General features: G+C 40.4%; 1 protein-coding gene across 1 annotated transcript in view; it reads left to right on the top strand.

Annotated features, from left to right (window-relative positions):
* Positions 1–6397: 6397 nt before the first annotated feature.
* The window catches only part of nck2a (NCK adaptor protein 2a), an 82999-nt gene continuing 65544 nt past the window's right edge, over positions 6398–23852 (top strand). The window contains exon 1 of the mRNA XM_063006211.1: positions 6398–6549. The gene's annotated coding sequence lies outside the window, so the exon portion shown is untranslated. The remainder of the gene's footprint in view (positions 6550–23852) is intronic.

Genomic DNA, 23852 nt, shown 5'->3' with positions numbered 1-23852 from the left:
GCAAAGAGCCAGAGTACACTGTATGTTAAAGTAAGTACCTAGCTATTTAGCATGTTAAATACCCTTGGCTAAAAGCGTTATACAAAGCTAGCTATCTAGCTTGTTTAAAACAAGTTTTGTCATGTAGAATATGAATTTAATATTAAACAGTAAGTAAACAGCTTGCAAATTTAGATTATTGGGTGGTCTAGGCATCATCTTTATACTTCAGACGTTACAATAAACAAGCGAGATACTGTAAAGACTTGGCTCAGGTGGCGCAGCGGTAAAATACACTAGCACACCAAAGCTGGGATTTCGAATACATCGTATCGAATCTCAGCTCTGCCACCCGTCTGGGCTGGGTGGCTACATGAACAACGTTTGGCTGTTGTTCAACCAAGGAGGGAGCCGGATAGGGACCTCATAACTGATGCAATTACGACCTCTGCCGGAGGGAGCGTGTGTCAGTTCGCTCTCCTCAATCAGGGGCGGGGGTCAGCACCAGTACAGAGGAAGCATAACGCAATTGGGTAAAAAAATGGGACATGCAAAAAATTGAATAAAAAGTTTGTAAGACTTCAGGTTACTGAAGCACGCGCCTGAGCTGTAGTTTCCCTTTACGTCCTGGAGAAAAAGTTGATTCCCCCCCAACTGTCACTGTATAATTTGCACTCTAGCCCTGACCTTCAGTGTCTCCACTACTATACTTCACACATGCAAGGCCAACATTTGTTTTACTCTGTTTCTTTCACATGGTAGACGTTCATCTTTAGCTTATATCATATACATAGTGATTGGCATGGTGGCACAGTAGATAATGTTTGTCCCAGTTTTGATTCTTAGCTCAGGTCTCAGAGTTTGGCATGTTCTGTGTCTTCATGGGTTATTTTCAGGCTCTCCATGTTTAATCCACCATCCAAAACAGTGATTGGCAGTCTAAAAAACTAGAAGTTAGTCCGAGGTGTGAGTAAGCATAAATTAATGAGTAAGTGTAAGGTGCTTATCTGTATTCTGGTGGCTTACTTAAAGGCGTATTTTCACCTTGCACCCAGTTTTTTACTGGGATAGGCACTAGGACCATTATGTCACTAACCAGTATAAAGCAGATTTTAAAGATTAATTAGTTACTTATGAATTGAACGTATTTATGTTGTACCTTTTAGCTTTCTGCATGTATTGGACTGCTGTATTTGTCTGGCCTACTTTAATGCCTTAGAGCTTTGGTTTAAATATTAGTGCTCATTTGTGTGCTGTCAGGGCTGGCTGGCTTTAGTCTTACAGTCTAACAACTGTTCTTTTTTTTTTTCCAGTAATCCCTTCCTTCTCAGGCATTTTTCAAGCAAAAACCTCAGGCATTTCATTGTGCACTCAACCTTATTTCATGGCTAAATAGATACACAAAGAGATAGTTTTCCTCATCCTTCTCTCTATCACAGAACAGATAGCCAGTATCAGATTTTTTCCGCTTTCATGGAGGTAAATGATGAAACAAATAGGGTCACATTTGTTAGGAAACTAAGCGTAGAGCAAGTTTGAAGTGTGCAGACAAACAGAGCTTTGTTTGTTAAATATTTGGAAAGCAGTTCATTAGGAACCATTACCCATGACCTCAGTAAATGAGTCTTAATTAAGAGGGCTGTTTCCTTTTCCAATACACAAAGGATCTCATTAATGAATTAACTGAGCCACTGCACAGTAAGTATGTTTATAACACAATGAAAACAAAACTACATCATTTACCTTATATTCCAACATTTAATTTTTACTAACTGCCTCATCAGACCAGAGCAAATAGCTTGTTAGCAAATGTTGTGGCTGAATTATGAATTTAATCATTGGAATAGGTGTTCCAATATTTTTGTCTATGTACTGCATTTGCAATTTTGCATTGACATTGTTTTTTAATTAATTGACAAATCTTACACAAAGATTTTGGAGTGTCAACAGGCAGCAAATTCAAGTGTTCATATTTACAAATATTTTTTTATTTAGTTTTTATTTGTATTTTTCTTTTTAGTGTTTTTTACAAGATGTCCCAACTTTTCCAAATAATGGGTTTGTAGGTAATTTATACAAGTTAATAGGAGAAATTCATTAATATCATGATAATGTTATTTTATTTGGCGGGACAATAAGCCATTTTGAATTTAGGTAGAAACAAGTCCCTTCACCTCATTCCACCTGGTTTTGATGCCAATGCATGGGAGAAAATAAAAAGGTCCTCCATAGCAAGACCATAATCACAAAATATATTGGGGGTACACGCCCCGCATTTACAGATTTGCTCAAAATGCTCCCCAGTATACTGATGTAAAAATCTAAATAAACGTATTCCACTCACTAGCTTTCCCAAATGCTGGAATCTGTCAATGTTTTCCAATAGATTTAGACTCTGTGCTCTAAAAGCAGAGCAGTGGAATTTTTGTCTTTTCAGTGATGTTGAGTGACAGTAACCTAGCATGCTGATTTAAGTGAATATCTCATCTCTCACCCCTCTGGTGCCTATCAGTTCCTGTGCACCCCTATACAGCATATTAAATATAAATTTCTATTAGTACTTGCTCGTGTTGAATGGCTTGGCCACATGACAGGCATGTTTCACCTTTTGCTTGTGTTTATTTCCACCAGGTACTCTAGTTTTCCTCATACCTTGTTCCCACCAATACTTTGGGATCAGCTCTCAACTCACCACAATATATGTGGTGATTAAATTAATGAGTGGGCTGTCCACATTTCCAAATAAAATGTTATTAAATAATCTTGTACATGTAGTTTTTTTGCATGTGCAATGACTGTAACATACCTACCTTCTATGCCCACATGGGCCGAAAGGGTCGTGGATTACAATAATGTGCCCACCCTTTGAAGCATGGTGGTGCAGATTAACTCATTCCTTTAACTGGCACTTTAGAAGCACCTAATTAACCATGATTCACTTTAGCCAGAGATGGCTCTTTATTAGCCTCCTGACTTAGTTTATTGCTGAATCCAATTATTTTCTGGGTTAATTGTAAATGGATGGGACTCTAAATTGAAGTGTGATTGATTATTCAAGAAAAGGTGTTCTTTCAGAGTCCAATACAGTGGTACCTTGTAACTCAACGTCCCCTAAACTCAAAATCTTTGAAACTTGACGCCCTTTGTTGAGAAATGTGTACCCTTAAACTCAACGGTTCCCTTAAACTCAACATGTTCAGTTTGTTTAAAAAAAAAAATTATTTATTTAATTTCAAATGAACAATGAACAGTCGCTTTGTTTAGGGCTCGGCTTGAGCGGTGCAGTAATACGTCATCAAAGTGCGAATATGAGGTGAAACTGCATTTGTGTGGACTAACCGTCAGATCCACTCTGAAAGTGTCCACATGTATATGTGTTCAGCTGTACTTTCATCACTGTTTCACTATTAAACTTGTGTTATAGCTCTGGGTGTTGAGAAATTGTAAGAATTAGCTTTTTATTTCAGTGTTTGTATATTATATTTGTCATTTTCAGTGTGTAAGTGTCAAAAACAACCCAATTATTATACATAAGACTAAAATATATGCAGTTCCATGGGACCAAGGAACGCATTAACAGGTTTCCAACACATCCTTACAGACTTAAGGATTTTGGTGTGTTTGGTTCAGTTCAGTATAAAATAAACAACTAAAGATAATTCTAATAAACAAGAGTGACCAAAGAACAAGTATAACTCAACAAATTAAATGATATTTTGCCAAACCTGTGTTATATTTGGTGTGGTTGTAAACTACACCCAGGTAGGTTTGGTTAAACAGGACTCTCTATGCTAGCTCACACAGGGCGCGCGCGCCTTCCTCGCTGAAGCCCGGCCCTGGTGACGTAACCAACGGAGAAAGTGGTGTTCGATTCATTATTGAGTCGACTCCGAGTCAAAATCATTTTTTGGGGGAATCAGGGATTCGATTCTATGATTTAATTTATAACAGACTGCAAGTCTTTGACGGTGAACTTGATTAACTTTTAATTTAGTTTAAACCCCCATTTTTAAAAGAGAAATAATGTTGTACTTTTAAGAGACAAAAAGATTGTTTAGGGCATTCTGGTAGGGTTGTCAATCATTCATGGTCAACATCTCAATAAACAAGAGCTAGCATTGTAAACTACAGAATACCAGCTCTCCAAATGAATTTGATTTAAACATCATGTTTCACACACTTTGGTTACATTCATGACAGACACAAGTTTATTGTCAAACACAATCATGGACAATTCACCTCACTTGCATGTCTTTGGACTGTGGGAGGAAGCCGGAGCTCCCGGAGGAAACCCACACAGACATGGGGAGAACATGCAAACTCCACACAGAAATGACCAGGACCGCTCCACCCATGGGGATCGAACCCAGGACCTTCTTGCTGTGAGGCGACAGTGCTACCCACTGAGCCACCGTGCCACCTTGAACTTATATATTTCGAATGCAGACATGAGGAGGCCATTGAGGATAATTGAATGATTCACTATAATGTGTTATTTCTAGTGATATAAGCACACATCCTGTAAATGTCTAATCTGTGGTCGTTTCTATACTACTTGTGGCACACCAAATTAAGAGTGGCACAGCTGTACCTTGTGTACTTTATGTAAGTTCCTAGACGAAACATGTAGCTATGAGCTATCAATTCCTACTACATGGCTGAAGGTTCGCCCTTATGCATGATTACAATATGATTACGCATGTAACATATGATTACAGCCTTGGATTCTGGGGCATTGAGAGAAATGTTGTGCCTGTAGTGAATTTGTGTGGTGTATAGTTCTGCTCAGCAATCTAGGATAAAACTGGATGCTTTTAATGGCTTTCTTATTGACTTTTTACAACCATGATTTAGGTGGGGCAAAGCAACATTTTACTTGGGTTTAATTGTTTGCTTTGGAGATTTTGAACATGACTTAGTCCCAAATCTGTTTCCACTTTTACTTAACATTTTTGTTTGTCAAGGTGAATGAAGAAAAGTGTTATAAACTGACTCTGCATTCTTTTTTCAATTGCTCAACTTTAAGTTGTAATCCATTACTGCATACAACTTTGATAAAGCAATTGATCACTTTTTGATTTGCGTGGTGCCAAAAACATCATTATGTCTTTAATGTTTTCTCAGACAGCAATGGCTTGAGTGTATTTGTTTTATTTTTGCCAGTTTAATGACTGATTTATTGTGGTTTTAGCTTAAATAAATATGCACATATGCAGGTGAGACAAGTATAGGAATAAGGTGGTGAAACTGTCCAAGTTTTCAAGTTGAATGTTTTGTTTTGTGTAATGCAAAATCAGCTTGTAGGTTTTACATAAAAAAATATAAAATAACTAGATATGTAAGATGTATATTTTGTTTCTGACAAACATGAAACCCAACCATGAAACTCTTTAAACTATTTTCCTTTATGCTTGTGCTTGTTAGCATTGTTTGTTAATGTGTCATTTGTTGCCACGTTGTTTATTTAATTCACTTGTAATTATGCTTGCTCCTTTAGGTCTTGGTGCTTACCAGAGTGGTATTTACCTAGTTATATTAAAGAATAAAAACATCTTTTAATTAGGGCTGTCGAAGTTAACGCGATAATAACGCATTAACGCAATCTCAATTCAACGCGATTAAAAAAAATAGTGCCGTTAACGCAAATTCTATTTGGCCCTGCGAGTCATCGGTAGTTCATGTTGAGACTTGACCGTGCACCAACGTTTTAACGTCGGACTTGCCACCGTTTGTTTCATTTGCGGTTTGTTAACATAATGTAACCGAGCATTGTAGTGATGCACTTGCTTAATAAAGAAATAAATACACTTTATTACTTCTTCTGTTACGGTACCGAATAGCAAACAGCTAGAGTCATACCGTTAGCCAAGCATGCTATTCCATGCACTATGGAAGCCCCAAAGGGTCAAAACACACTCACAATGTTTGCTGATGGAGAAATTTTAACCTACAATCTGACATATATACGAAGTCAAGGGTCTCTGCTGGATAGTATTACTGCCTAGTATGTGAGTGAATAAAACTCCCTTACAGTTTTCTCTAGTCCCAGCAGTTTTTAACATAAGTACATTTAGCATAAAATGTGTTCACCATTTAAATTGTAACATTTCACTTAAAAATCCTTGTTTTCTATAACATTTACACAGATTTTTTTTAAATGCGATTAATCACGATTAACTATATGAACTTCTGAGATTAATCGCGATTAAAATTTGTAATCGTTTGACAGCCCTACTTTTAATCTAATACCACAACTTCAAATTCGTTTTCTTCAACGACTTGAAAACGAATCATTTTAGCCACGCTCTGAATCAACTCAACCTTTGGAGTTGACTCTGGATTTTCAATGCCTGAATTGAGTGAATCGACTCTTTTGGGAATCCTGGGCAGAGAGAGTCTCGCAGAAGGAACGAGCTGCTGGCAGGGCCCGCACACACACACACACACACACACATAACAAACTGATACGAAAACGGATTTATTCTCCTGACTGCGCAGGTGTTTTTACTACAGGACAATTGAAGTATTTCTCCTCGCTTTTGTACACGACCTGTCGGGAGTTGCTCCGAGGTAAGACGAGCTGAATTTTAAACTGTTGTTCGGCTTTGGCTGAAGTTGGCTGGGCTGCTTTCGGAGGCGCGCCGAGGCAAATATGGTGCTCGGTGTTATTTTCCACCATCTGCTTGCTTAAATCAATGGAACGGACGTAACGTTTCCGAAGCAAGTAATCACAAAATGTCAATTGAATCACTTTGAACAGCGAAAGTGCTTGCTGAGTTTTGGCTTGTGTTTGTTTGTTGAATTAGCGCACCACAATAGGACGTCTATTATACAAGATGATTTACCGAGCGTAGAAAAGAACAATTCCACAAGCGTATTTAAATCCAAAACATTTAAAATCAAACGTCTTTTGTATGTCCATACACATTGTTTTACTGAGGAGGCGAATTCGGAATATAATAGAAGACTAAATGCAGTAGCCTATTGTCATAGTCGCTTAAAGCACTGAGATACCAGATATTCAAAGTGCACGACACCGATCAGGTTAAACACACTTCAGCTACACCAAGGATGTTAAATCTCAGCTTTCTGTGCTGATCTGATGGATCAAACTATCAGATCTTATTATCAGATACTTGATTTTGGTTTTGTTGACAACAGACTATTGCACATGGCAGCAGAGTAAGATTCGACTTTATACAGCCACCATGCACCAGCTGCTTGTCCTAAAAGTGCCTGAAACTTCACTTTCATAAGATGAGTTTATAAAAACACCACTAAAACAACACATGTCCACTTTCAGGGCTAATTCTCAAATTATATACATAAACATTAAATTATTTTTAACCGATAGGTCCACTGCCTGGCCAAAAAAAAAGGTCACCACCTGGATTTAACTAAGCAAATAGGTAAGAGCCTCCCATTGGATGATTACTGCATGGGTGATTATGTTTCAGCTGGCAACAAGTTATTTAATCCTAAATGATGCAGTGAGTAGCTTCTCATTTGTTAAACAACCACGTCGAAAGACACATCCTGTGGTCGTGGAAGAGATGTTAATCTGTTTCAGAAGGGTCAAGCAGAGAAAACATCTAAGGAGATTGCTGAAACTACTAAAATCGGGTTAAGAACTGTCCAGCGCATTATTAAAAAGTGGAAGGACAGTGGGGGGAAACATCATCTTCGAGTAAGGAATGTGGTCGGAAAAAAATCTTGAATGATCGTGATCGGCGATCACTTAAACGTTTGGTGAAATCAAATGGTAGAAAAACTCCAGTAGAACTCAGGGAAATGTTTAATAGTGAAAGTAAGAGCATTTCCACACGCACAATGTGAAGGGAACTCAAGGGATTGGGACTAAACAGCTGTGTAGTTTTAAGAAAACCACTTGTCAGTGAGGCTAACCGGCAAAAACGGCTTCAATTTGCTAGGGAGCATAAAGATTGGACTCTGGGGCAATGGAAGAAGGTCATGTGGTCTGATGAGTTCAGATTTACCCTGTTCCAGAGTGATGGGTGCATCAGGGTAAGAAGAGAGGCGACTGAAGTGATGCACCCATCATGCCTAGTGCCTACCGTACAAGCCTGTGGGGGCAGTGCTATGATCTGGGGTTGCTGCAGTTGGTCAGGTCTAGGTTCAGTAACGTTATGTGCCCAAAGAATGAGGTCAGCTGACTACCTGAATATACTGAACCACCAGGTTATTCCATCAATGGATTTTTTCTTCCCTGATGGCACGGACATATTCCAAGATGACAATGCCAGGATTCTTCAGGCTCAAATTGTGAAAGAGTGGTTCAGGGAGCATGAGACATCATTTTCACACATGGATTGGCCACAACAGAGTTCAGACCTGAACCCCATTGAGAATCTTTGGGATGTGCTGGAGAAGACTTTGCGCAGTCAATACAAGATTTTGGGGAAAAATTAATGCAACTCTGGACAGAAATAAATGTTGTGACATTGCAGAAGCTTGTGGAAACGATGCCACAGCGAACGCGTGTCGTAATCAAAGCTAAAGACGCTCCAACCAAATATTAGAGTGTGTGACCTTTTTTTTGGCCAAGCAGTGTACATTGAGGTGTGATCGCTTTTGCTATGTTCAGACAAGCAGCGCAGATGAAAATGTGTTGGCACAGCCGATTAGAATGAAATTAATGGAATGCAGTTTTATATAGGTGTCTGGGTTTTAAAAAAACAAATGAGATACACACAACAGATTGGGTTCCTGCATGTCGAATCCTGTATGAATTACGTTTTACTCCCTCACCATCATTTCTTATGTTATAAACTAATTATAGTATATGTATGTAAATTTTCTTTACCAGAATACACATTAGTTTATTCATTGTCTGTTTTACCACCGCTTTATCTTATTCGAGGTCATGGTGGGTCCGATTCACTGGGCGAAAGGCAGGAAACACCCTGGACAGGTCGCCAGTCTATCACAGGGCTAACACACTCACACACTTACACTGATCAGCCATAACATTAAAACCACCTCCTTGTTTCTACACTCACTGTCCATTTTATCAGCTCCACTTACCATATAGAAGCACTTAGAAGTGAAAATCTTTTAAGCCTGTTTTCACCCTGTTCTTCAATGATCAGGACCCTCACAGGACCACTACAGAGCAGGTATTATTTAGGTGGTGGATCATTCTCAGCACTGTAGTGACAAAGACATGGTGGTGGTGTGTTAGTGTGTGTTGTGCTGGTATGAGTGGATCAGACACAGCAGTGCTGCTGGAGTTTTTAAAATACCTTGTCCACTCACTGTCCACTCTATTAGACACTCCTACCTAGTTGGTCCACCTTGTAGATGTAAAGTCAGATACGATCGCTCATCTATTGCTGCTGTTTGAGTTGGTCATCTTCTAGACCTTCATCAGTGGTCACAGGATGCTGCCCGTGGGGCGCTGTTGGCTGGATATTTTTGGTTGGTGGACTATTCTCAGTCCAGCAGTGACAGTGAGGTGTTTAAAAACTCCAGCAGTGCCGCTGTGTCTGATCTACTCATACCAGCACAACACACACTAACACACCACCACCATGTCTTTGTCACTGCAGTGCTGAGAATGATCCACCACCTAAATAATACCTGCTCTGTAGTGGTCCTGTGAGGGTCCTGATCATTGAAGAACAGGGTGAAAACAGGCTTAAAAGATTTTCACTTCTAAGTGCTTCTATATGGTAAGTGGAGCTGATAAAATGGACAGTGAGTGTAGAAACAAGGAGGTGGTTTTAATGTTATGGCTGATCAGTGTATTTTTAACTTGCATTTTTAACTGTCCACAACAATGATCATGACAAAAACATTAAGTTTTAATGACGGTACCAACTTTGGCCTTTATGAACCATATGTAGGTCTCTTATGATCACAATATTAGTGGACAGGTAATTGACTGGGAATTTCAATCAAAATAGCAGCAAATCATGCAAATCAATTATGCGACTATATGACAACCCTTATACTCTTTCCAGATCTGTGCAAGAACTGTGCAAGTTAGTAACCTAGTAACATTATCATTCCAAGCACATCTGACAGACCCAGTTCAAGTCCATCATAATGCACATGGTCTGTTTGGTATAGGTAACCATCACAGCCAACAGAGGTTAGTTGGCAAATGTGTCGTGCTGATTTGCATTTGTCAGGTACACAGCAATCAGATCTGAATCTAATGCATTTGAATATGTGGGGTTAAAATCTGATCTGGATTATCCAGATTTAAGACACACAAGACTTTTTTTTGTCTGTGGTGCTATTTGCATTAAAATCAACAACTCTTATAGAGATCAGCTTGGAAGGTCAGGAATGTGGAGTACCTGGTATTTGGATCTCAAAATAGTGGCACATCTCTTTAGTTTTTGGTGGGTTTATCTGCACCAAAATACAGTACTTATTTGTTAAATTTTTTCTCTGCCTTCAATTGCTGTAACAAGTGATGCTACAGTTTGAACAAACACATCAGATTTCGTCTCTTGTAATCTGAAATGTGAGGATACAGTTTGAAAATGAATTTACGACATCAGTAATGCCTGGTTCACACTACACGATTTTTGCCCTGATTTTCGCTCACCGACCGGTCGGCGCTAGATTTGCCGGCTCGGGAGCAACTCGGCGTTCACTCTGCGATCGAAACTCTCATTTGCTATGTGTGAACTACTCAACAACTCGATCCGAGCGGCTCGGCGAGCGCTTGGCGACTGAAGAGAAATATCTAGCATGTCAAATATCTGGATATGAGTCGCCTAACTGGCAGTGAGTGCTATGTCGAACAGCCAATGAGAACGCAAGATACAGTGTGAGGGGAGACTCAAGGGAGGAGGTGGGACAGGCGCTTAATATAGTTTATATCAGAATACATCGGTACACACACAAGCTTTACAGTATTTCTGACCTTATCGTTCTCTACAAAACACCAACGTTGCATTGCAAAAAAAATATTTATTAACCTCCAACTCACTATAGAACAATCCATGCTGTTCGCGTAGCCAAACTCAGATCCACTCAGATTCATGTATTTTTTCTCCTTGATTTTACGCTGCACATCAGCGCACAAACTTTGATCGTTCGCTACTTGTTGACGTGCATTTTTAGACGTGGTATCTCCAAATGTAGTTTGGGAGACCAGAGAAGCTCTCCTGCGATTCCAGTTGGTGATAGATGGTGTAGTGTGAAACCCCCTATCGCCGATCAGTCGTTTAGTGTGAAAGCCACACCTATTTGAAAGACTCCCGATTACAAGAGATCCAGTTGTGTAGTGTAAACTGTACAGCGACCCGACAACTTGGAAACTTGGCATTAGAGCAGACCTGGGCATTGTACGCCATCCCCAACCGGCCCGCATGAGGTTTGTGGCAATTAAAAATTAGATGTAAATAAATGTACATCAAACATATAACAGGATTGATTTTGACGAGAGCTCTGTGTCTTTAAATATCCGTACGTTTCGATTTGTGTATGCGCGTGTGTGCGCGAGTGTATCAGCTTCACTGTAATGCGAACAGAACTGAGTGTGATTGACGGTGGAGTTTTTAACAAGACACGAACTTCTGAATTGTTTATTTACTAAAGTCAGATGTAACGCTGGTTAAGGATCAGAATTTAGGCTCTAAATCGCTGTTGCGGTACTAAACAGAAATACAAGCATATGAACGATGCGGAGCGTCGCACCTGAAGCTTCTCTAACTAAACTGCAAAAGCAATAAAGACTGTTTTATAAAGTTTAACACGTCCAGAACTGAAGCAGTCAGGACCAGCTCTGTGATTTTAAAAATAATATTAAACAATAAGAAAGGACTGAAAAACAAATGAGGTAATTAGACTCAAAACAAAATAGTGTAAAGTTTAAAAACCTGCACATTTTGTTCACATTTGTTTTTGCATTTGTTTGTTTAAATAGTGAAATAATGTTGATGTTTTTACTCTGCATACTTCTAATTTTCTAAATGTAACATCAAAACATTAACAGCATTTTAGAACTGTACAATTCACTGCTTTTCATAAAGAGTGGACAGTTGTAGCCTAGTGGTTAAGGTACTGGACTAGTAATCAGAAGGTTGCTGGTTCAAGCCCCACCACTGCCAGGTTGCTGCTGTTGGGCCCTTGAGCAAGTCCCATAACCCTTAATTGCTCAGACTGTATACTGTAACTGTATTGTAAATCGCTTTGGATAAATGCGTCTGCTAAATGCTGAAAATGTAATGAAAATGTAAACAAAAAGATAAAATGAATATTGAGCAGAATTAAGTTCACCTTATTGGTCTGGCCCTCCACAACAGTCCGAGTTTCTTATGTGGCCACTTGGAAAATGTAATTGCCCACCCCTGCATTAGAGTGACCAAAGCTTTAATGCTATATAAACAAATCTGGATTTTCTAATCTCATTTATATTTATGCTAAGGATGCAGCCATATTTACGTTTGCATTTTCAATTCTTATTAATCCAGCTAGTATTAGCCTGGTTTTGAATACTCTGTTTGATCTGTGCCATTTTCTTTTAACCGATAACCAACTATCATTAGTCGCTGGCTAACCAATAACTGACATCCATATGATGTCCCATCAAAATATTTATATTCTACATTTTCAGCATTTAGCAGACACTTTTATCCAAAGCAATTTACAGTACTGTGACAGTATACAGTCTAGGCAATTGAAAAACCTCTAGGCTACAACTGCCCCTAAATATTAAAAACATGTCACTGGCCGCTCAGGTGGCGCAGTGGTAAAACATGCTAGCACACCAGAGCTGGGATTTTAAATACATCCTATTGAATCTCAGCTCTGCCATCCGGCTGCATGGACAACGATTGGCTGTTGTTCATAGGGTTGGATGAGCCGGATAGGAACTCCTCAAAACTGAGCGAATTACGACCTCTGCTGGCTGGTTGATGGCGCCTGCACAGAGTCGAGGAATAATGCTGATCAGGGTGTGGCTCTCTGTGCACAAAGCTGATCAGCATATCAGTATATCATGCAGGTTAAAATACGCAGTCGTCTACTGCACACATGTTCAGAGGGGACGTGGTCTCGCTCTCCTCATTTGGGGCGTGGGTCAGCTCCAGTGAAGAGGAAGCTTAACGCAATTGGGTAAAAATTGGACGCGCTAAAAATCGGGAGACATAGGGGGAGAAAATGTATTAAACCAAAAAAGTCACTGAATTTCATATTAACTGTTTTTTCTGCATTATTTAATAACAAATTGTGTAATATAGGAAACAAGTGCTGAGTAAACATGGTACCTGACTTTCCCTTTGGGATTATTAAAGTGATGTATGTATCTGATAATAATAAATAAAGACGCAGTCGGTATATAAGCTTTTATTGGCTACATTATTGTGCTTATTATAAGTTGGCAAGCCAAGTTCTTCTGATGTAATGGAATGTAAAATAACATTAGTGGGGTTTAACATGCAGTCAGACTCCATACTGACACAAAATTGCCTTTGATTGTGATTTTAGTGCCTAATAGTTCAGCCTGTCATGATTTAAATAATAAAAGAGTTGTTGTTAGAAACTGGCGCATGCACACTGAGAGCGGGTCTCAACACCCAACTGCTAACTGTTTATGTAAACATGGTGCTTATTCCCCCTATCACTTGTGCATTTTTGTCCACTGGAGGACGAGTACGGTTGGCTGCATTGCTTTTCTTTGCTTCTTCCTCTTTTTTCCAAGCATCCTTTCCGATGGACTCGCATTATAGTAATTGAATTGCACAGCAGTCAGGATTTCACCTGCTCAGCTAATGTGCTGTGAATGAATCACCTAGTGCACCACTTTGAAGAGGATAATCCTATATTCATGGTCCTATAAGGCAACTTCATCGATAGAGCTAACCAAGTTATGCATTTGAGTGTTCTTGTAAAAAAAAAAAAAAAAATCAAATACTGCCTTTTCTTCTAGTCAGGGAAATACCTGTGTAAGCTGTGTCTTAAAATTGATCATGATGCTTCGTGGAGAATAAAAAAGGAAAAAGGATCTTCTATTGATTATTGAGTTTTGTTAGGTGGTTCTGTGATGGGCTTTTAAATGCATGTTTGATGTAGATTTATATCAGCCGTTGCATTAGTTGTTTTTAATCAATTATTCGGTGTCGAGTCATAGGCTCACGAATTAGAGCTGGAGCACAACAATACTTCAGCTGTGATGGCATGAGATTTCCCGATAGCCCTATTAAAAGAACACAACCATGAATCAGACTGCTGAGGGCCATTGCACAATGTACAAAGCAATCAAGCAGACGAAATGGCCAAATCGAATGCTTTCTTACTAGACTCTGTGTACATGCAAATAGTGGTGGGCTTTTTATATTTTTCTTTATACATTTTCTTTATGCCTTTTTAGCGCGTCCAGTTACCCACCAACGCCGATCCCTGCTCTGATTGAGGAGAACGAAGCTAACCCACGCCCCCTCCGACACGTGGGCAGCATGCCGTATGCATTTTATCACCTGCACTTTGACGAGTGCAGTGCAGCTCAGCATTGTGTACGGAGAGGACACACCCTGAGAGCACTCTTTTCTCATCTCTGTGCAGGCGCCATCAGTCAGCCAGCAGAGCCAATCGTTGTTCATGTGGCCACTCAGCCTAGCCGGCAGGCAGAACTGGGATTCGATACGATGTATTCGAGATCCCAGGTCTGGTTCCAGCATGTGTTTTTACCGCTGCGCCACCTGAGCGGCTGTGGTGCGGATGTTAATTAAACGCTACGTTAAAATTAGAGCTGGTTAGATACCACTTTTTTATGTCCGATACCGATACTGCAAATTGAGTATCTGCCGATACCGATCCGATACCGTCATTTCTCCTCTCAAACAACTAATGCCTAGTTAACACTACACGATTTTTGCCCTGATTTTAGCTCGCCGACTGGTCTGTGCTAGATGAGTTCACTCGACGATTGAAATTCGGCTACTCAACAACTCGATTCGAGCGGCTTGCCGAGCACTCCCCGACCGAAGGGAGATATCTTGCTTGTCAAATATCTGGATCTGAGTCGCACAACTGGCAGTGAGTGCGGTGTTGAACAGCCAATGAGAACGCAAGATACGGTGTGAGGGGAAACACAGGGAAGGAGTGTAAAATATATAGTTTATATCAGAATACATCGACGCACACACGTTTTACAGTATTTCTGACCTTATCGTTCTCTACAAAACATAACACCAATGTTGCATTGCAAAAAATATTTATTAAGATGTGGATGTCAATAAAACATGATTGACCAATTAGAATTGACACAGTACTTGGTTGAGATTTTTCGTTAAAGTTCTGTCACGTTTTTAGATGATTAAAAACTAAAGCGTGCTTATTTAAAACCCTGCTGGATTTTAAAGAGGACATCTGTGGCTGAACGGGAAACGGTGTAGTTTGTTTTATTTCATAACACTAATGGATTAATCATTGAGGATGTGAGAGATCTCCAAGCCAGGACAAGGTTTTCTTTATCTCAGGTGAGCGATTTATCATTTATGAAGTGATTTTTATTGTGTTATACAGTGTTTTTAGATGTGGCAGTAGTAGATGATTTTTTTTAAACGCTAAAAGTTGAAGTAGATCAGTGTGTTTTAATCTCTGAATGGCTGTTGCAGATGAGTTGTAGATCAGTGGCACATGTTAATGATGTCATCAAGATACACCTTGTTACGGCAGTTGCCGAGTGAGCTGGCAACAAACAGCACTCTGTTGGAACGTATCTTCATGTGTTATTTGCTTCACACACAAACAATGGCCTTATTTACATTAAGTGTTATTTATATTAAGCAACAGTATCGGATCGGATTACACGTTTTTTTTCTTCCCGTGTCCGATCCAGTGATTTGGGCTAATATTGGACCGATACAGATACGTGCCAGCCCTAGTTAGAATCTTAAAATTTTCTGACTGCAGTGCTTTATAATTTTTGTCTCCATTCAGACATGACATCTTAAACGATGTGGTCTAATTTTAAATTTGTATGTGTGTCACTTGGGTTTTCGTGGAACATCATTTCTAGAGCACACTCAGCAGTGACATTTTGGATTGGTACAGTGTGTTCACTCTGGGGCGTCAGCTACGTGGAATTTGACCCATCTGAGGGACAAATCTGATCTGGCACTTCTGTCTAGTGTTTTCCCATTTTATATTTTGTTGGTATTATTTATTCACTTTAACAGGTTCTCTGTGATAGGGTGTGTTTGGTTCTGTTATGAGTAGGGCCCTACTAAATTTATGGGAAAATGCATTAATTTTCAACAAGCTGGGACATGTGAAGAAAGCATTTTGTTGTACACCTGTATATGTATATATGACAAATAAAGACATTCTATCTATTTTGACTAACCGATTGCTAACTAAATTGCCGTAGGATTGCTAGGACTGCCTCATAGTTCAAATTAACCAGTAAACATGAGCCACATGATCGCTACAGGAATGAAAAATGTTAAATCGCAAGTTGTTAAATCGGTCCGTGACGTGTTTTTCACAGTCGTGAATTGGGTAGGGCCTTAGTTATCTAAGTTATCTTAGCCATCTAAAAACAGGATTATCCAGGTTTCAGTTTTTTGTGTCTATGTGGTATCTACATTCCATCATTACTGTAAACGCAACTGTAAGAAGTCAGTTTCACTAATATGGAATGTTACAGATGTAAATAGAACCATTCATTCACACATTCAAAACCTGTGTAAAAATGTTACCGGTATGACGGCTTTGTGTCATTCATACATGTAGGCAGCGTTTCATTCATGCATGTCTGGGTAGCAGCATATTGCACAAAAACAACCCGGTATGTACAATGTAGCGATACTACATCCAACATGTCTGGTAAAATGTTCACTAGGTTTTCGAACACACCCATTGTCTGGTGCTCACCTATAATCACAAAGTAATGATCACAAATGACTGAGAAACGTAGTGCACCATGTCCACTAATGATCAGTATTTAAAATATCGTTTAGTGTACATTAGGGCTGGCCGATATGACAAAAACTTGTATCACGGTATTTTTTTACGGTACAGCGGGGAAAATAAGTATTGAACGCATCAACATTTTTCTTAGTAAATATATTTCTGATGGGGCTATTGACATGAAATTTTCACAAGATGTTAGTAACAACCCAAGTAATCCACACATACAAAGAAATCTAAACAAATAAGTCCATAAATTAAGTTATGTGTAATAAAATGGAATGACACCGGGAAAAAGTATTGAACACATGAAGAAAAGGAGGTGCAAAAAGGCATGGAAAGCCAAAACACCAGCTGAAATCTGTCAGTATTTAGAAAGCAATCCTGACCCTATCAGTGCAAATTAATATCAGCTGGTTTAGTCCTAATTGATGGCCTATAAAAAGGTTTCTCATCACCAAGGTGTCACACAAGAAGCATCTCGTGATGGGTAAAAGCAAAGAGCTCTCTCAAGACCTTTACAACCTTATTGTTGCAAAACATACTGATGGTATTGGTTACAGACGTAGTTCTAAACTTCTAAATGTTCCAGTGAGCATTGTTGGGGCCATTATCCGGAAGTGGAAAGAACATCATTTCACCATGAACCGGCCACGACCAGGTGCTCCTCGCAAGATTTCTGACGGGAGTCAAAAGAAAATTCAGAAGAGTTGTCCAAGAGCCAAGGACCACCCACGGAGAGCTTCAGAAAGACCTGGAATTAGCAGGTGCAGTTGTTTCGAAGAAAACAATAAGTACAGTGCACTCAACTGCCATGGCCTTTATGCACGCTCACCGCGCAAGACTCCATTTCTGAAGAAAAAGCATGTTAAAGCTCGTTTAAAGTTTACTGCACAACATTTGGACAAGCCTATGAAATACTGGGAGAATATAGTCTGGTCAGATGAGACCAAAATTGAACTCTTTGGATGACTTAGCACACACCATGTTTGAATGAGAAATGGCACTGCGCATCACCCCAAAAACACCATACCAACAGTGAAGTTTGGAGGTGGGAACATCATAGTGTGGGGCTGTTTCTCAGCATATGGTACTGGTAGACTTCATGTAATTGAAGAAAGGATGAATGGAGAAATGTACCGAGACATTCTTGATAAGAATCTGCTGCCATCTACCAGGATGCTGAAGATGAAACGAGGGTGGACATTTTAGCAAGACAATGATCCCAAACACACAGCCAAGGAAACTCTCAAGTGGTTTCAGAGAAAGAAAATAAAGCTGCTAGAATGGCCCAGTCAATCACCTGACTTGAATCCAATTGAAAATCTATGGAAAGAACTGAAGATCAGAGTTCATAGAAGAGGCCCCCAGAACCTTCAAGATTTGAAGACAGTTTGTGTGGAAGAATGGGCCAAAATCACAGCTGAACAATGCATGCGACTAGTTTCTCCATACAGAAGGCATCTTGAAGCTGTCATTACCAACAAATGCTTTTCTACTAAATATTAAATCAATTTTAGTAAGCGTGTTCAATACTTTTTCCCTGTCATTCACCTTTATTACACATAACTTAATTTATGGACTTATTTGTTTAAATTTCTTTGTATGTGTGGATTACTAAGGTTGTTTCCAACATCTTGTGAAAATGTCATGACAAAAGCCCCATCAGAGATATACAGTGTATCACAAAAGTGAGTACACCCCTCACATTTTTGCAAATATTTGATTATATCTTTTCATGGGACAACACTATAGAAATAAAACTTGGATATAACTTAGAGTAGTCAGTGTACAACTTGTATAGCAGTGTAGATTTACTGTCTTCTGAAAATAACTCAACACACAGCCATTAATGTCTAAATGGCTGGCAACATAAGTGAGTACACCCCACAGTGAACATGTCCAAATTGTGCCCAAATGTGTCGTTGTCCCTCTCTGGTGTCATGTGTCAAGGTCCCAGGTGTAAATGGGGAGCAGGGCTGTTAAATTTGGTGTTTGGGTACAATTCTCTCATACTGGCCACTGGATATTCAACATGGCACCTCATGGCAAAGAACTCTCTGAGGATGTGAGAAATAGAATTGTTGCTCTCCACAAAGATGGCCTGGGCTATAAGAAGATTGCTAACACCCTGAAACTGAGCTACAGCATGGTGGCCAAGGTCATACAGCGGTTTTCCAGGACAGGTTCCACTCGGAACAGGCTTCGCCAGGGTCGACCAAAGAAGTTGAGTCCACGTGTTCGGCGTCGTATCCAGAGGTTGGCTTTAAAAAATAGACACATGAGTGCTGCCAGCATTGCTGCAGAGGTTGAAGACGTGGGAGGTCAGCCTGTCAGTGCTCAGACCATACGCCGCACACTGCATCAACTCGGTCTGCATGGTCGTCATCCCAGAAGGAAGCTGACGCACAAGAAAGCCCGCAAACAGTTTGCTGAAGACAAGCAGTCCAAGAACATGGATTACTGGAATGCCCTGTGGTCTGACGAGACCAAGATAAACTTGTTTGGCTCAGATGGTGTCCAGCATGTGTGGCGGCGCCCTGGTGAGAAGTACCAAGACAACTGTATCTTGCCTACAGTCAAGCATGGTGGTGGTAGCATCATGGTCTTGGGCTGCATGAGTGTTGCTGGCACTGGGGAGCTGCAGTTCAATGAGGGAAACATGAATTCCAACATGTACTGTGACATTCTGAAACAGAGCATGATCCCCTCCCTTCGAAAACTGGGCCTCATGGCAGTTTTCCAACAGGATAACGACCCCAAACACAACCTCCAAGATGACAACTGCCTTGCTGAGGAAGCTGAAGGTAAAGGTGATGGACTAAACCCAATTGAGCACCTGTGGCGCATCCTCAAGTGGAAGGTGGAGGAGTTCAAGGTGTCTAACATCCACCAGCTCCGTGATGTCATCATGGAGGAGTGGAAGAGGATTCCAGTAGCAACCTGTGCAGCTCTGGTGAATTCCATGCCCAGGAGGGTTAAGGCAGTGCTGGATAATAATGGTGGTCACACAAAATATTGACACTTTGGGCACAATTTGGACATGTTCACTGTGGGGTGTACTCACTTATGTTGCCAGCCATTTAGACATTAATGGCTGTGTGTTGAGTTATTTTCAGAAGACAGTAAATCTACACTGCTATACAAGTTGTACACTGACTACTCTAACTTATATCCAAGTTTTATTTCTATAGTGTTGTCCCATGAAAAGATATAATAAAATATTTGCAGAAATGTGAGGGGTGTACTCACTTTTGTGATACACTGTATATACTGAGAAAAATGTTGATGCGTTCAATACTTATTTTCCCCGCTGTATATCACGGTATGTTTTATTTTTGTATGACTGGGATTTTTTATATGTCTGTGGCTGATTTTACTGTCATAAATACATAGAATATGCAACATTTTCATTTCAACATGTATGTAGTGAAGGTTTTGAGTACTATAAACTTTGCTTGGCCCCACAAAATGACAATGGAATCAGTACGGGTGAAAGTACGAGTCTCCCAGTCAGCACTGATGAAGTGCACAGTTATACCGTTATACTGAGGTACGACTCCACTGATTGTACAACTGTATCACAGGTCTGTTGTAGAAAAGTGGACGACTTTATAGATCTATGCTTCCAGCTTGCTTCGGTGTTGTTGGTATAACGTCGGTATAGCGATTAAACTGAAGGATTTTCACCCCGGTAGTAACGTCGCTCCACTGTTTGCTTCTTTGCTACAACCGTGTCCCGACAAACCGTACAGTATATAGTGTTTTAATCTGTGTCAGAACCAAAAAACACCTCATTTCTTTGTTTGGTTTTGTTCATTTTTTTCCCACCATATTGAGAAAACCTCTCTCATTTGTTAACATTGTCATGCTTAATGCTACCTGGTTAACAAGTGAGCTATATCTAATCTGCACAACGCTCCATAGCGCTTTTAGTGGCAACAATATTATATGATCTGCTGCCTATTGAAGCCTACGGTTGTTAAAAAGTAATTGTACTACGGTATGGCAGTATATGAAAATTCCATACCGTACAAGGAATCGAAGCCAGTATACCGAATGTACCGTCACACCACCCAGCTCTACCTGAAATATGCTAATTATTTTGTCAGTGGCAGTCGTAGAGCATTCAGTCTAAGTGCTGCTTATGTTTGTCATAGAGTAGCAGAAGAAAAGTTAATACTTCCATAATATGCATGTAAATGTAGTTAACTGTAAATGTAGCAGTTGTGGGCACAATTACCTACCTATCCAAAGTGCTTCTATTATTCAGATGTAAACACTGGAATTTGTGTTCAGTGCCTTTGAGTACCAGTCACCAAGCTCAAAACAAAGAGCTGGTCAGTGTTTTCAGTTCCATTGTGTGTTACACAGCCCGTCTCCTGATCTGTGTCCGCATTGTTCAGTCTGACTCACTCCACCCATGCTATTCATGAATTATTATTCTGAAAACAGCCACACAATCTCTGATCCTACCTGAAGTCAGGCCTCAAATCCCATCTGCTTTCACACCGTTACGTTTATCATGATCCTGACAATCAGTGCAACCTCATTCATAATTGCTTTAAAGCTCAGAACTATTGCACTTGGGTAAAAATGTTGAATTAGGACAAAGCTTCAGACATGAATTATTTTAATTATAGTGTAGCCGTGGATGAGCACGTCTAGTCAGCAGTCCTGCAAAGCAAGCGTTTGGTTTGTCTCGCTCTTACTCAGCGTACTGAAACCACTTCATGACTGAATCCCCCACAACTCTGATTTAAATTATACTTTAAGGTCTCTATAAAAGTTCTTTATTACAGTATTTATAAACTCAGCCGTGTCTTGTAGGAGTTTTGCCAAACCGCAGATACTTAGAGGTTTTACATTTTGTAAATGTATTGAGTTATTACAGGCTGGCACTGAAGTTCACTTCTTTTTATACTCCTGCATAGATCAGCATTTCTTAATGTTTTTTCAGTGGCGTCACGGTGGCTTAGTGGGTATCACTGTCGCCTCACAGCAAGAAGGTCCTGGGTTCGATCCCCAAGTTGGGCGGTCCGGGTCCTTTCTGTGTGGAGTTTGCATGTTCATCCCGTGTCTGTGTGGGTTTCCTCCGGTAGCTCCGGTTTTCTTCCCACAGTCCAAAGTGAGATACAAAATTGCCCATGACTGTGTTTGACATTAAACTTGTGAACTGATGAATCTCGTGTAATGAGTAACTACCTGTCCTGTCATGAATGTAACCAAAGTGTGTGCCCTGATATTTGCTCGCTGACAGGCCGCTGCTAGATGTGCCAGCCCGGAGGCAAATCAGCATTTGCTTGGGGCTTGAAAATTGGCTCTCGATTGCTATGTGTGAACTGTTCAGCTTGCCGATCGCTCACAGACTCTAGTATGCTAAATATCTAGACCTGTCGGCGACTTAAAATCCTGTAGTGTGAAAAGTGTTCAGGTTATGACTGGCAGTTAGTGCCAGAACTACGGCCAATGAGAACGCAAGATACAAAGTGAGGGGAAATCCCGGCATAGGAGTTGTAAATGTGTCAATCTGGGGTATGATATAGTTTCTATCAGAATACATCAACACACACACAAGCTTTACAGTATTTGTGACTTATCGTCCATGCCAAACCATTATACCAACGTTGCTCTCTGCAGAACAGAACAGAAAATCCCTGCTGGCCGTGTAGCCAAATCCAGTCACTTCCTGCATATCAGGGCACAAACAACTTTGATCACTCACTTCTTGTTGAAGTGGATTTTTGGACATGGTCTCATTGTACCCTTGGTCACTTCTTGTTGAAGTGGATTTTTGGACATGGTCTCATTGTACCCCTGGTCACTTCTTGCATGTTTTCATGACAAAACATAGTTTGGGAGACCAGACAGACTAATCTGAGATTCCTCCTGGTGACTTAAAAGACTCCTAATTACAAGAGATCCAGTTGTGTAGTGTGAACTGTACAGCGATCTGACCACCTTGAAAGTCGTGTAGTGTGAACTAAGCATAAGATGTATTAAAAAGTACCATTTGCATCACTCCAAAGGCCAACACATACATACATATACACAAGAGTGGTCATTTAAGTAAGGTGGTGGGGTAAATGTGACTTACTATACTAAGCCTGAACCTGAAACAATGCACGCTACCACTGGATGATGAAGTTGATCTCTCAGGTTCAGAATTTTGGAACCATGCTGTGCTCCATGCAGCCTCCCACCACCACCATCACCTGTGCAGGTACCCGAACCAGTCCCAGTGATCACATGTCTTGCGAATACCCTGACTGACTTTCTCTCCCTCAAACTCAAAACACAGTTCTGTTTGTGTGGACGCTCAACCAGGTTTGTGTTTCTGCGTAGATGTGAACACTCCGCAGTGGTGTGCCAGCACGTCGGACTGCTGCGCCACCTGAGCGCCCTGATTTTTTTGGATTTTCAATTAATTTTGTCAACAATGACAAAATATTTTGCCTTTTTGCACCCGAATCTAGTCGAGGCCAATTGGAACTTATTTCTCTTTCATTGCTTCTGCCACCCCCACCAACGATGGAGGGGGGGAAGAAGCTATCACCCTTGTGCACTTGCGTCATTGAAGAGGATCCCTGTTTCAACCTCCACCCTGCAAACCCACAGCCAATCCTAAATCTCCGTGTGGGCACCCAGCTGGCTGATAGCAGAGCTGAGATTTAAATCTGAGAGTTCACGATCTCAGCACTGGTGGGCTGACGTGTTTCACCTCTGCGTCACTCATTTTTGTTGCCACCCCTGATGAAGCCAGATGGCACCCCAGGACATAAACGTCTGCAATAAATACAGTCAGTTATTACGCTAAACGTAAGCAGTGTTGCAGATTCAGTGTAAAATCCCTGTATTTAAATCCACAGACGTTTTGGCTGCAGTTGACCCTGCCTGACTCTACAGAACAGAACGATCTGTCATCTACACTCCTCACTGGTTTAGAATTTTCATATGTGATGTCATATGTGAGGAAGAAC

Source organism: Trichomycterus rosablanca, chromosome 12 (genome assembly GCF_030014385.1).
Source record: "Trichomycterus rosablanca isolate fTriRos1 chromosome 12, fTriRos1.hap1, whole genome shotgun sequence".
NCBI classification, from domain to species: Eukaryota; Metazoa; Chordata; class Actinopteri; order Siluriformes; family Trichomycteridae; genus Trichomycterus; species Trichomycterus rosablanca.
This window is presented reverse-complemented; position numbering and strand designations above follow the sequence as displayed.